This window comes from Solanum verrucosum, unplaced genomic scaffold, assembly GCF_900185275.1.
Source record: "Solanum verrucosum unplaced genomic scaffold, falcon-dt-bn FXZP01000208.1, whole genome shotgun sequence".
Lineage (NCBI taxonomy): Eukaryota > Viridiplantae > Streptophyta > Magnoliopsida > Solanales > Solanaceae > Solanum > Solanum verrucosum.
The window spans coordinates 3,434,250-3,448,913 of NW_026020329.1; the positions used below are offsets into that span (position 1 = coordinate 3,434,250).

General features: G+C 38.1%; 1 protein-coding gene and 1 pseudogene across 1 annotated transcript in view; one reads left to right on the forward strand and one right to left on the reverse strand.

The window, feature by feature from the left end:
* Positions 1 to 14,664, reverse strand: part of LOC125835990 (uncharacterized) — a 154,656-nt gene that overhangs the window by 96,771 nt on the left and 43,221 nt on the right. The window lies entirely within an intron of this gene.
* On the forward strand, positions 1,804 to 7,755 carry LOC125836089 (putative late blight resistance protein homolog R1A-3; annotated as a pseudogene).

The window sequence follows — 14,664 nt, forward strand, 5'->3', positions numbered from 1 at the left end:
TACGTTCATATCTAATGATATTGATATTAAAAGACTGTTTGTTTCTCTGAAATGATAACCTATGTGTATTATTGAGAACGTGGAATGCTACATTAATCCTGAAAAGATGACTAATATTGTATATGTTTGATATATGCCTGTTTTATAATGTTGTGGTTACTTGCATGTGTTTCACTTATTGGGATAACCGCGTGATCCTACCAATACACTGTGGTTGTGTACTGATACTGCACTTGATTGTTCTTTGTTGAGTACAAGACATCTTCAGGCGGCTAATGATAGACCTCAACTAGGTGACTATTGAGTGTGACCGGATTCAAGGGTGAGTCAGTTCTTTCAGGCTACCATGGATCTCTCTTGTTTAAGTCCACTCTTTTTGGACTCAGACTATTTGCTTAAGGTGTTGTTTAGTTTTGGGGTTGTACCCCTTGTTCTTAGACTTGTCGTTATTAGAGTTTTGGTACAATGACTTTCAGGTTCTAGGGGTTGTTCTTCCGTATTAGTTTGACTAGTTTATTTAAACCTTTGGAGTTTATGGGAACTCCGTATTTCTTAGGCCATTTAAACCTGCTTCCGTATCTTTAAATGCATAGTTTTAGGTTAAGTTGTTTAGTTCTTTGGTTAGCTAATTAGTATTAATAGTTCTCCCACCAGAGTGTTAGTGTGGGTGTCAATCACGATGGTCTGGGTCGTGACAAAGTTGGTATCAGAGCCCTAGGTTCATTGATCTCATTGTACCAAAATGAGTCTAGTAGAGTCTTGCGGAACGGTACGAAGACGTTCGTATTTTTCTTCGAGAGGCTATAGGACTTTAGGAAAAAACTCACTTCTTTCTACTCTTTCGTACTATGACTTGAATCCAATTGGTATATTTCCTTCTTCACTCTATGGTCTGAACTAGAGCAACACAAGTGGTAACACCATCACTAGCAATAGAGGATGGGTATAGACTACCGACAGTTGAATAGGGTCACCATTCGGAACAAGTATCTGCTGCCTCAAATAGATGATCTTTTGACCAGTTGCAGGGTGCATCAGTTTTCTCTAAGATTGATCTAAGGTCTGGCTATCATCAATTAAATATTAGGCCTGAGGATATACTAAAAATGGCATTTAGGACCCGTTATGGGCACTATGAGTTTCTAATTATGTCGTTTGGGTTGACAAATACGCTTGCAACTTTCGTGAGTTTGATGAATGGTGTGTTCAAACCATTTCTTAATTCGTTTGTTATAATATTTATTGATGACATTTTGGTTTATTCGAAAAGTGAGGAAGAGCATGCCGACCATCTTCTTATTATTCTGGGTATTCTTGGGAAACAAAAGTGGTATGCAAAATTTTCTAAGTGTGAGTTTTGGTTGATTTCGGTTGCCTTTTTGGGGCATGTAGTTTCAAGGGAAGGGGTAATGGTAGATTCCCAAAAGATTGAAGTAGTCAGGAATTGGGCCCGACCTAGTTCTGTGATTGAAATTATGAGTTTTGTGGGGCTCGCTAGCTACTATTATCGCTTGTGAAGGGATTAAGGTCAGATTTGCAGATTCAAGTTATAGGTGACAACATTCAAGAAGTTTTGGTAAGAGGCGGCTAGATAATGAACACCGTTACTTTGCAAAATGCAGTTAGTTTTGTTGTCACAATATGTATGGGTTGTTTAGCGAATGATGAAATTAAGTTATGTCAATTGAGGTTAGAAGCTATACTGGGATTTCATGGATTGATTATTTATCAAGGATGGTCAGGATACGACTGCTCCAATAGCAATGATGTTTACTTGGTTAAGTTATTAAGTCTGTTACAATTATGGAGAACTTGTGCATACGAGGAGGAAATCAGCAAGGCCGTGGAGGTCGGGGAAATGGTAATGCAGGTAGAGGAACAGTGCAGCCAGGCAAGGAAGTTGCCCATCAAGATGACATGGCTCAGTTTTATGCCTTTTCGGGCAAGACCGAAGCTAAGGGTCTGATGTAGTAATCACAAGTACTATTATTTTTTGTGACCGGATGACTAATGTGTTGTTTAATCCAGGTTCTACTTATTCTTATGTGTCTTTGCCTCAGAATTTGATATGATTTGTGATATACTTGATACCCCCATCCATGTTTCTACCCCAGTTGAAAGAGTTAGTCATAGTCACCCATATATTTCGTGTTGTCCTGTTGTGTTTATGGATTTTTAGATTTGGTTATGCTGGATATGATTGACTTGATATAATCTTAGGCATGACTTGGTTGTACCCCTATTATACTGCGCTTAATTGTAATACTAAGTTGGTAACTTTAGAAATTTCAGGAAGGGAAAAGTTAGAGTGGGAAGGGGTGTACAAGCCTAAACAAGCTAAGATCATATCCTCCATTCGGGCTAGGAAACTAGTAGGGCAAGGTTGTTTGACTTATTTAGCTCATATTCGAGATGTTGAGGTTGAGTCTCCCTCAATTGAGTCTATTCCGGTGGTGTCAGAATTTAGATAAGTGTTTTCTACTGATTTTCTTGGTATGCCTCCGCATAGAGATATAGATTTTTGTATTGATTTGGAAACTGACACTTGCCCCATCTTCATTCCTCCTTATCGCATGACTCTGGTAGAATTGAGAGAGCTTACAGCTCAAATCCAAGAATTTCTTGATAAAGGTTTCATCTGTCCAAGTGCTTCCCTGTGGGGTGCTTATGTCTTGTTTGTTAAGAAGAAGAAGGGTAGTACGAGGACTGATGATTTTATCTTAAGCCATAAAACAGTGGATTGATACCGGAATGGCAAGCTTATGGATAAAGAAAGTCCCAATGAGTATACTTGGGGGAAGGCAATTGAAGTATTTTAGTAAGAAAGTGCGTATAAATTGGGTTAGTCCTTTGAATTTGTTGAGTTTACCTGAGTTTGAGGCGTCGTGTTGATGAATAGGTTGACTTTGTAGTAATAGTCAAGGCTGACTGAACGTAATGGTAATAAGAGTTCGTGATGGATTGTGACGAGATTTAACTTAATCGAAGGGAATAAGGCATCAAGTCAGGATAAAGCAAAGGCTATGATTTTCCTTTGTCATCATCTTGATGAAAGCTTGAAGCTTGAATACTTGATGGTAAAAGATCCATTTGAATTGTGGATAGGTTTGAAAGGGAGGTATGACCACCTCAAGGCAACGGTATTGCCAAGGGCTCGTTATGAGTGGATGCACTTACAATTTCAAGATTATAAAATTGTAATTGAGTATAACTCTGTTGTATTTAGAATCACTTCCCAATTGAAATTATGTTGGGAAACTATAAAAGATGAGGACATGTTGGAAAAGACACTAACTACTTTCCATGCCTTTAATACGATATTACCGTAGCAATACCGTGACAAGGGTTTTCAAAAATAGTCTGAATTGATCTCATGCCTTTTGGTGGCTGAGTTGCTTAATGACCTTTTAATGAGAAATCATGAAGCCCGCCCCACTAGAAGTGCTCCATTATCGAAAACACACGGGTTAGAAGCACACGACCAATCTAAAATAAGATAAAATGATCGGGGCCATGATAATGTGCATAGGTGTGGCAAGGGCAAAATACGATATAATAATTGTCAAGGTGGTGGTCATAACAAAAGGAAGAGCAATATGGGTTTTCAAAAAAATCCTTCAAAAGAAAAGGGAGATCATTGTCATCATTATGTGCCTTAAAGGTCACTGGAAAAATGAATGTTGGGCACCTGAGTGTTTTGTCGGGTTGTATCAAAATTCCTTTAAAAAGAAAGGAAATAAAGGTGGTGTCTCCTCTTCTAATGCCCTGTGGAGTCACATTTAACTCTCAAAGATGATGCTCAAGCAGGATCTTCTCAAAAATATGATGAGAATGTTGAGGCAAATTTAGCATTTAAAGATGATGCCTTTGATTCGATGATATTACTCATCTAGAAGCTGAGGACTTCTTTGGGGATCGCAACTGAAGATTGAGAATTGAACTGAGAAATGAATAATGTTGTTATGTGTTTTTAATGTCTTACTTAAAGTTTATGCACTAAAAATTTCTTTTGTTAAGTTTCGTACTTCTTATTATGTATTTTTATTTTTATGAAGATAAATAAAATTTCTCAGTCTTCTAAATAATAGAGATATGTGCCTTTTGGACGGTGACACAACTCATACGATACTAAGAGAAAGAAATATTTCTCTCATTTTATTATGAAAAAGGCATATGTTTATACAATATCGGGTAGTACAAAATTGATTGAGGGCTCTGGAAGTGTGGCCTTATTAATACTTGGAGGAATATTATTGGTAATTGATAATGCATTGTATTGTAGTAAGTTTCAAAGAAATTGGACTTATTACTACTCTTTGTATCAGCTCTCATCATCGTTCTAAATCAGATGCCACCGTGATGGATGAGCAATTGGACTTCCTCCTCTTGAATCTCTATCATCTATCCAAGCATCGTACTGAAAAGATGTTTCCTGGAGTGACTCAATATGAGGTTCTTCAGAATGTATGTGGCAACATAAGAGATTTCCATGGGCTGATAGTGAATGGTTGCATTAAACATGAGATGGTTGAGAATGTCTTACCTTTGTTTCAACTGATGGCTGAGAGAGTAGGACACTTCCTTTGGGAGGATCAGACTGATGAAGACTCTCAACTCTCCGAGCTAGATGAGAATGATCAGACTGATGAAAATGCTCAACTCTCCAAGCTAGATGAGGATCAGACTGATGAAAATGCTCAACTCTCCGAGTAAGATGAGGATGATCAGAATGATAAAGACTCTCGACTCTTCAAGATAGCACATCTACTCTTGAAGATTGGTCCAACTGAACTGGAGGTTATGCACATCTGTTATACAAATTTGAAAGCTTCAACTTCAGCAGAAATTGGACGCTTCATTAATGAGATCTTGGAAACCTCTCTGGACATTCTTCGGGAATATCTTATTCATCTACAAGAGCACATGGTAAATGTTACTACCCCTAGCACTTTAGGGGATCGAAACATTCATGTCATGATTGAGTTTCTATTACTTATTCTTTCTGATATTCCCAAGGACTTTATTCATCATGACAAATTATTTGATCTTTTGGCACTTGTTGGGGCACTTATCAAAGAGGTATCAACTCTTGTTCGCGACTTAGAAGAGAAATTAAGGAATAAATAGAGTATTGACGAGATAAATCGTGCAACCCTAAAGTTGCTGGAAAATATTGAACTCCTTAAGGAAGATCTCAAACATGTTTATCTAAAAGCCCCGGATTCATCTCAATGTTGCTTCCCCATGAGTGATCGACCGCTCTTCATGCATCTACTACACATACATTTGAATGATTTGCTGGATTCCAATGCTTATTCGATTGCTTTGATAAAGGAAGAAATTGAGTTGGTGAGACTAGACCTGGAATTTATAAGATCGTTCTTTGTGAATGTTGAGCAAGGATTCTATAAAGACCTCTGGGAAAGTATTCTAGATATGGCTTATGAGGCAAAAGATGTCATAGATTCAATTATTGTTCGAGATAATGGTCTCATACATCTTATTTTCTCACTTCCCGTTACCATAAAGAAGATGAAGCTTATCAAAGAAGAGGTCTCTGATTTACATGAGAACATTCCCAAGAGCAGAGGTCTCTCCCAAGAAACCAGTTGAGAGCAAGTCATTGACAACTGATAAAATAATTATAGGTTTTAAGGAGGAGACAAACTGGATAATTAGAAAGCTCACTAGTGGACCAGCAGATCTAGATGTCATTTCGATCACTGGTATGCCAGGTTCAGGTAAACCTACTTTGGCATTCAAAGTATACAATGATAAATTAGTTTCTAGTCATTTCAACCTTCGTGCATGGTGCACAGTCGACCAAGTATATGATGAGAAGAAGTTGTTGAATACAATTTTTAATCAAGTTAGTGAGTCGGATTTAAAATTTAGTGAGAATATTGATATTGCTGATAAGATACGGAAACAACTATTTGGAAAGAGGTATCTTATTGTGTTAGATGACGTGTGGGATACTACTATGTGGGATGATTTAACAAGACCTTTTCCAGAATTTAAGAAAAGAAGTAGAATTATTTTGACAACTCGAGAAAAGGAAATGGCTTTGCATGGAAAGCTCCACACTGCTCCCTCTTAACCTTCGATTGCTAAGACCAAAAGAAAGTTGGTAGTTATTAGAGAAAAGGACATTTGGAAATGAGAGTTTCCCTAATGAACTATTGGATGTTGGGAAAGAAATAGACAAAATTTGTAAAGGGCTTCCTTTAGTGGCTGATCTTATTGTTGTAGTCATTCCTAGGAGGGAAAAGAAGAAGACTGTGTGGCTTGAAGTTGTAAATAATTTCCATTCCTTTATTTTGAAGAATGAAGTGGATGTGATGAAAGGTATAGAAATTAGTTATGACCACTTACCTGATCACCTCAAGCCATGCTTGCTTTACTTTGCAAGTTTTCCGAAAGACAGAGCAATGACAATCTATGAGTTGAAATCTATATGGGGTGCTGAAGTGTTTGAAGAAAAGACTGAAATGAAGAGTATGAAAGAAGTGGTGAATCTTTTATTGGATGATTTAATTTTCAGTAACTTGGTAATTTATTCCAATGATATCGGTGATGCAACGAAATGCCAAATTCATGATCTTGTGCATGACTTTTGTTTGATAAAAGCAAGAGAGGAAAGGTTGTTTGATTTGATAAGTTCAAGTGCTCCATCAGATTTGTTGCCTCGTCAAATTACCATTCATGATGATAAGGAGCACTTAATTTTGTCTTGTTCGGTTCAAATAAGAAAAGGCATTCTGGTAAACACCTCTACTCTTTGAGGATATATGGAGACGAGCTGGACGATTGTCTCTCTGATACATTTCACCTAAGACACTTTAGGCTTCGTAGATTGTTGTACCAGGATTCCTCTTTTATCATGGTGAAAGATTCTTTGCTGAATGAAATATGCATGTTGAATCATTTGAGGTACTTAAGAATTGGGACAGAAGTTAAATCTCTGGCTTTGTCTTTCTCAAATCTCTGGAATCTAGAAATCTTGTCGGTGGATAACAAAGAATCAAACTTGATACTATTACTGATAGCAGAGGACACAAAGTTAGAGAACTTGAGAATATTAGGGCATCTTGTGCTTTCCTATTCAAAAGATACAGAGGATAATTACAAAAGGCTTCCCAATCTTCAAGTTCTTTCAATTGAACTCATGGACTTATGGGATTATTCAACAGAGCAATACTGGTTTTCGAAATTGGATTGCCTAACTGAACTAGAAGAACTCATTGTAGTTTTTGAAAGTTCAAACACAAATGACAGTGGGTCTCTGCAGCCATAAATCAGCCATGGGATTTTCACTTCCCGTCGAGTTTGAAAAAATTGTGGTTTTATGACTTCCCTCTGTTGTCCGATTCACTATCAATAATAGCGAGACTTCCCAACCTTGAAGAGTTGACCCTTTATCGTATAATCATCCATGGGGAAGAATGGAACATGGGGGAGGAAGACACCTTTGAGAATCTCAAATGTCTGAAGTTGCATAGAGTGACTCTTTCCAAGCGGGAGGTTGGAGAGAAATCCTTTCCCGCGCTTGAGAAATTAAAACTGGAGGGATGTTGTGATATTGAGGAGATTCCTCCTAGTTTTGGGGATATTTATTCATTGAAAATTATCAAACTTGTAGATAGCCCTCATCTTGAAGATTCCTCTATGAAGATTAAGGAATATGCTGAAGATATGAGGGGAGGAGACGTGCTTCAAGTTGTTGGCCGGAAGAATATCCCGTTATTTAAGTAGCATTATGTGTGAACAGGTTCTTCTCCATTCTTTTGTTGTTCTGATTTTTGTTAAAATATGTCTACAATGTGTTTGATGAAAGTCCATCTAAACTGTCTGTTTTTGAATACTAAGTAGAAATATCATTGTTATAAACAAGTTTGAGAAATATACATGGCCTGATATTCGACAATATACATCTTCCCCAGACCTATATCGTTATAGGTTTTGTTTTCTTCTTTATCTTATAAACTACTCTTCTTCTCTTTTTTGTGTGTCTAAATCAACATTTTGTAAGCGCCATTTGATCAATATATTGAAAATGACTTTTTATATGTTTGACTATATCTGCAGAATTGTGAGATTTACCCATTAGTTTTGGAGACATTTATTCATTAAAAATTATCACAGTAGAATGAAGATATGATGTGAGAAGACAAGCTTCAGGTGTTTATTACTTCTTCCCTTTTTCTTCATTTTGTGTTCCAAGATTTGTTCTTTCAAGTTATGTAACACCCCAACTTTTTGAAACGTCTACATTAACTCGTACCTTCGTGGAAAGACAGAGAGGGTGAGTAATAAATTAAGAATGATGTGGTATGTCATATTTTAAGTGTTCAAGGGTTGTATCTCAAGTTTTGAAGTAAGGTAAGTCGCAAAATAAAAGTTGGCGAAAGTTATCGTAAGTTCCTTTTTAAAGATTTCTCTAAAATTTGGGTCAAATATCTCGGAAGTTTTCTCCCAATCTATAAAGAGTTATGGCGCTCAAGACCCAATAAATCAAAGGTCTACGAGTCTAGTTTCCAACGTATCAAACGGTTTGATCATACGACTTCAGAATAGAGAGATATTCACGTTTTCGCGAGACTGCACAAGCAAGAACGTGAGGTGGGTCCCCTAAGTCGGTGGAAGCCTATAAGATAGCATCTTCTTCATTTTTCCTCATTCAAACTCGTAAGTAACCCACACAAATCAGAGAAATTCTCCTAAAATCATCCTTGTGTGTTCATAATCTCTTCTTGGCTCCTTATCGAAAATTGCCCTACTTCGCGAGCTCGTCGTTTTGGTATAGTTTTCATGGTGAATTGATCGGTGTAGCTCTGTGGAGGCTGTGGCAGCAGAGTTTTTTTCATTTGTTTGATTTTATTTAAGTGTTCTGGGCCTGTAAAGAAAGGTAGGAACCATCTTTTATTAGTTTATGGATACCTTAGGTCTTGGATAGTAATTTCCGATAGGAATTCTATCGATTGTCGTAGTAATTCTTGTCCTTAATTAATGATTGATTTTACCTTGTTTTTTTAGTGTTGTAGTGGTGCGGACAGAGGTATTTTCAGCATAAATTATAAAGGAAAAGGTATGTTAAGGCTATTCCCTTCGTTCGGCATATTTCCTTAGAACTTGGGAGTGATATAGTAGGGTAGTTAATGTTGGTGATCTTGTAAATGTAATTGTGAATGGTTACATGATTGAGTGGTTATAAACCCTCATCATAGGGACTCAGAATCTATTAAGAACAACCATGAGTTAGGAACGACTTGGAAACTATATATATATATATATATATATATATATATATTGTTTATAGCTAAATTACTCACCTTTAGCTTATTCAATTGTTTATTGTTGCCCTTGGGGTTATTGTGGTTAGTTGTTGAGCTATGAACTGCTTATGGGGGCTATGATATTGTCTAATAGGACTATGTTATTGCTTAAGAGGGCTATGTGTTGCCCACGTGGCTATATCGATGCCAAAGAGTGTTATATGTTGCCTACTGGGCTATTTTGACGCCAAAGAGGGCTATGTGTTGCCTACAGGGCTATGTGATGCAAAAGAGGGCTACGTGCAGCCCATATAGCTATGATGATGCATAAGAGGGCTATGTGCTGCCTACGGGGCCATATCGCTGCCAAAAAGGGCTATGTGACTTCTTACAAAGACAAGGGGCTACCGATAGGGTTATGTAGATTGATTTGGCACCTTCTGGGCTTATGGGGGCCTAGGTAGGTGGTATGTTGTTTGTACCTACCGAGCTTATGGGGGCTTGGTTAGGTTGTTGTTTGATCATTATTGTATTTTTTTTAGATTCAGTAGTGGGTTAGCATGCTTATCTAGATTGGATTTCCTTACCTGATTGCTTTTGGTATATTATGATACTTACTCATTTAGTCTATAGCCTTTCATACTCTGTACATTATTTTGTACTGATGCCCCATTGCCTGGTGGCCCTGCATTCATGTATGCAGGACCCGACAAACGACCCAGTAGACCTCTTCAGCAGTAGGATTGACTTCTATCTGGTTGGCTAGCCCCTTTCCTCCGGAGCTGCTGATGCTAATCGTGACCAATGACACTAACCTACGGTTTGAGTGTCTACGATCGTCGATAATATAGTAACCCAACAAAAGGTTGAGGTCGTGTCCCAAGGGAGAAGCTTTGAGAATCAATAGCTAATTAGAATTTCATTCAAATTAGTCGTAGTTAAAGACATTGTAAATCAAGAGTGACATAAAAGTGTCAAATATCACTTGGGGGTTTTGAAACAAGTCTAGTAAAACAACAAAATAAACAAGAAAATCAAGTATGGGGAAAGGTTCTTGGGATGTGACCGCAATACAAGTTGAGATAAATCGCTGGGTACATGCTTTCAATAGGAAATTTACAAGATAATAGTGACTAGGCTAAGCTTTAAATGGAAATAAGTTCCTTCTCGGGCAACTTACTCCGTTTCAATTGCGTTCCTCTCAGACACCCATTTGCGGCATGAAGACCAGCCTACGCCTTACCCCGCTCACTCTCTCGAGCTAAGTGTTAGGATATGGGACTAGGGCTCACCCTCTTGGGTTGAACCTCATGTTGGCACACTCCTTAGGCCATCAGTCTAGTGGTCTTGGTTTCACGACCTCCCTCTCGGGCAAGCCGAAAACACATGGGTGGTTTTGTATTTGTAACTACAAACCCTTTAGATTAAACCACAACCACTAGGTGAAATCACCATTAAACTACATCTAACCTATCAGCAAGCAAAACCCAACAAGAATATCAACCCATATTTGCTAAATCACACCCCAAGAATGGGGGTTTTTAGCCACACATCAAGAAATAAGAAATTATACCTAACATGATAATGAAACCAACTGGGTATAAGAATTAAACCTTGATTTAAGCTAATGAAGAAGAATAGAGAAAACCCACTTCCAATTTGGGGAAGATGAACTCATTTCTTCAAGTCTCCACAAAACCCCCTCCCAAACTTGAGAGAATACAAATATAAGCTAAAATATTAAAAATATGTTCTAAAGTGAAAATCCTCTTCGTAATTACAACTCTCAACGAGTATTTATAGTTTTCACAGATTGTGATGCGGAGGATTGTTCGGCGATGTTAGTCGGGATCGCTGATGAACTCGGCGATCTGCCCTTTGGTCAGCTCATCGCCTACAGTGTCTTGCCTTCAGCATCCTCGCATTCTGGATCATTAGGCGATACCGTACTGCTTCGTGGAACTAATCGGCGACTCGCCAACTGCTCCTTTCATCGCCTTTTGATCCACTTTCTTCAAGGCTTCGCATACTGGACAAAGGGCGGTACATGTCATTTCGATGACTTGCCAAGTTAGACACGGCGATCTGCATGATTTCATTTCTTGTTCTTTTCAGCCCTTTTTTCTCCATTTTGCGCCTAAGTGTCCATGCTTCCACTAAAACTTCAAATACCTGAAACTTAAGCATTTTAATCAGGCATTGAGATAAGACAAGCATTCAAGGACACTATTTCTATTAAAATAAAGCCCTAAATGGGTCCAATTTGTGGACTTATCAACACCCCCAACTTAAGCTTTTGCTTGTCCTCAAGCAAACTCAAGATCATCAGTTCAAATAGGATGTCTCAAATAGTGCTACTCAAGACTAACTCATGAACACACACAACAAGGCCCCAATTACTTATGCATAGGTCAAATGTGTACTCAAAGATTCAAGATGTGACACACCATTATCAAAGATTCTCATGCTCGCAATACTTGCTACTTGTGCAAGTTCAAGCTCAACAAAAAGTATCTAAATGGCTTCACATAAAGAATGATTTCGTATTCACACACATATATTAGTCAATTTAAGATCAGGAATCAGATACAACGCTCACACTCAAAATGAGGAACACAATGCATGTTTTTCACCCATAGGTTTGCCCTTATTTTCCAATTGACTTTCGATTCGGCTTACTCAAGATTAAAAAGGTCTTTCTAAGGCTTGTAATGGGGCTGAGTGCAAAGGTATGGTAATTTTAGTCTCAGTGACTTTTTCCTCGTGAGATGTGGTATTCTCAAGGCATTCCCTTCTTTTCTTTTATCACTTCTTTTTCTAGTGCTTCGAAGTCATCCTTTTATTCATTCTCCATGAATTGCTTAGAACCCCAATTTTTTTTGTACTATATTCCACAAATTTTCTTTTTCATTCTTTTTTCTTTTTCTTTTTTTTTATATGGAGGGTTCCATTGTTCCGCAGCACCATGGGTTAAGGGAGACTTCTTATAACACTCATTGACTTCGCTTTTTCCTTTTTCACCACACCCCCAACTTAAACTTTTGGCCTAAGTTGGCTATTCACTAAACCACAAATTAAGAGGATTATAGGTAGTGGGTCCAGTAAGGTCTAGGGTACATCAAGGTTCTTCCAAAGAAAGGTGATGTCCAAGGGGTGTTCAAAAGAGTTTCACACGCTCATGGGTAGGCCACAAAAGAGGTATATGTTAAATTTGGCTCACACTCTTTAAAGTTGCCTAAGATCATCTCAAGAGGACACCTTTCTAAATCAATCAAACTAACTAGGCAAATTCTAGGTTTATTCATGCATGGTTCAAAGTAAGTTAAACACACAAGGAAGGCATCGATACTTCTGTCAAACAAGACTACACACGTTCACTAGTGTGCAACGGTCATTACAAGAGAATCAATTTGATACATGGCTAATCACAACGAGATGCAAAGAGTTCACATATTGTCTATGTAACTTCATTTGGCCTCATCGTAGCTGTACATTCATGTTCATTCAATTGAGAGAACTGTTCAAGTCATCGGTATTGATCAAAACTGAGACTCTAATTTTTGCAAAAGAACAGCCACATTTAACTCACGAGGGGTGGCAAAAATGCGAAAAAAATTCAAATTTTTTTGAAAGGGTCAAAATCGTTTTCAATTTTCAATTAAAAGAAAAAGGGAGCCATGAGATCAAACATCCACAAAAAATAGTGTAAAAACAATTTAAAACAGAACAACCCAAATATATTCAGAACAAAACATGAATGTCAACACAAAAGGTGTGGGCCTCACCCCACCACAAATAAAAATAGTTGTCCTCAAATGCGAATAATAAGTATCCAAAAGTAGATGCTAGTAATTTAGAGAGAAGGGTAGAGAAAGGTCCTGTCTACGCAGTCTCTCTATCTGCTAGGGCATCAGTGCCCGATGCATCTTCCTGAAGCAAAACAATGGTCCCCAAAGCATTGTTATTTTGGACTCCATTGTTTGCTTTTGTCTTAGCCTTTGCAGCAAGATTTCCTGCAATCATCTGATCTATCTCTTGAGTTGCTCTGAAGGCATGTATTGCATTAACTAAACTTCGATCATAATGGCGTACTTTACGATCGAAAGGAATTCGTCTATTTTCCCTAGCTTCCTTGGTGTACTTCCTTTGTCTGGCTAGCTCTGCTCTCTTTTCATCGTTTCTAAATTCTCGTGATCTTATGTACCTGGGTGGATCATCTCTCCCTGCGACTTTTGGTCTAGCCATTTATGCAAAAACTTCAAGGATAAGTTAAATAGTAATTCAAATAGGAGCACAAATGGTGTTTCTGAGTGTGGAATTTCTCAACTAAGCTGTTAGGCTAATTATTGAAATTGATGTATAAATGATACAAGGGCTCTTTCGGCGAGTCGCCGAGTGTATTATGCGAACCAAACTGACCACCGAGAGTCACAGGGTCAATCAGTACATAAAACATGCAGTTAAGAGCAAAATAGGGTTGTTAGGCAAACCGCTGAGCAGTTCGGCATAATTTGTTCACCTCGCCTATCAGCTCAACGTGTCCATTATCAACCCAGCCTTTCGAATCTCACCTAGCAACCCTAGATAATGTAGCTTACGCGCATATAACTCAATTTCAACGAAGACACATAGAAACTTCTATTCCCACCATGTAACAATTCAATTGAAAGCATAGCTAAGTGGGAACTCTCCGAATAATGCACTAGGTACTAAATTATAATCGAAAATATATGTAATCCAAGTAACTCAGAGACTTAACAAAGTTTTAACACTTTCATCATTATGCAAATGAGTACAATTTTAATATTTTTAAGCGCGAGGTTCAGACTACCAACCTTTGATGTTGAATAGATGCTAATGAAGTGCTAGGCAACAATGCAATCCAAATCCACGCACAAATCAATGAACCACAATATTCCAAAAGTGCAAGAAATATAAAACTAGAGTGCAGGTGTGAGTTTGGTAGGACGAAGAAATAAGAGAAAGTGAGTGAAATAGGACTTTTAAACATGTGGATTGCAAAAAGCATCCAGTTCCTGCCCGTTCAGCGATGTGAGTCAGGTTCGCTCAATCATTCAGCAAAGCGCCAAGTGTCTAGATAGTTCGCCAAATGTCACAGAATCTGCAGCTCCTATGAAGATTTCAACGGCGGTCTACATCGCAATCGCCGACATGGTTGGTGATGCACCACTAGCTTCTCTAGACCGCCGAGTTGTACAGGGTTTAGGCTGACAATTGCCTTGTGTTAGCCAGCGGACAGAATCGTGTTCGCCAATCTTTTCAGCGATCCACCAACTGAACCTGTTGCTTGCCTCCATATCCTATTTCAATCACCTCCCTTATTTCAACCTATACAAACAACACACCATTATTTTCTTAAAGCAAAACA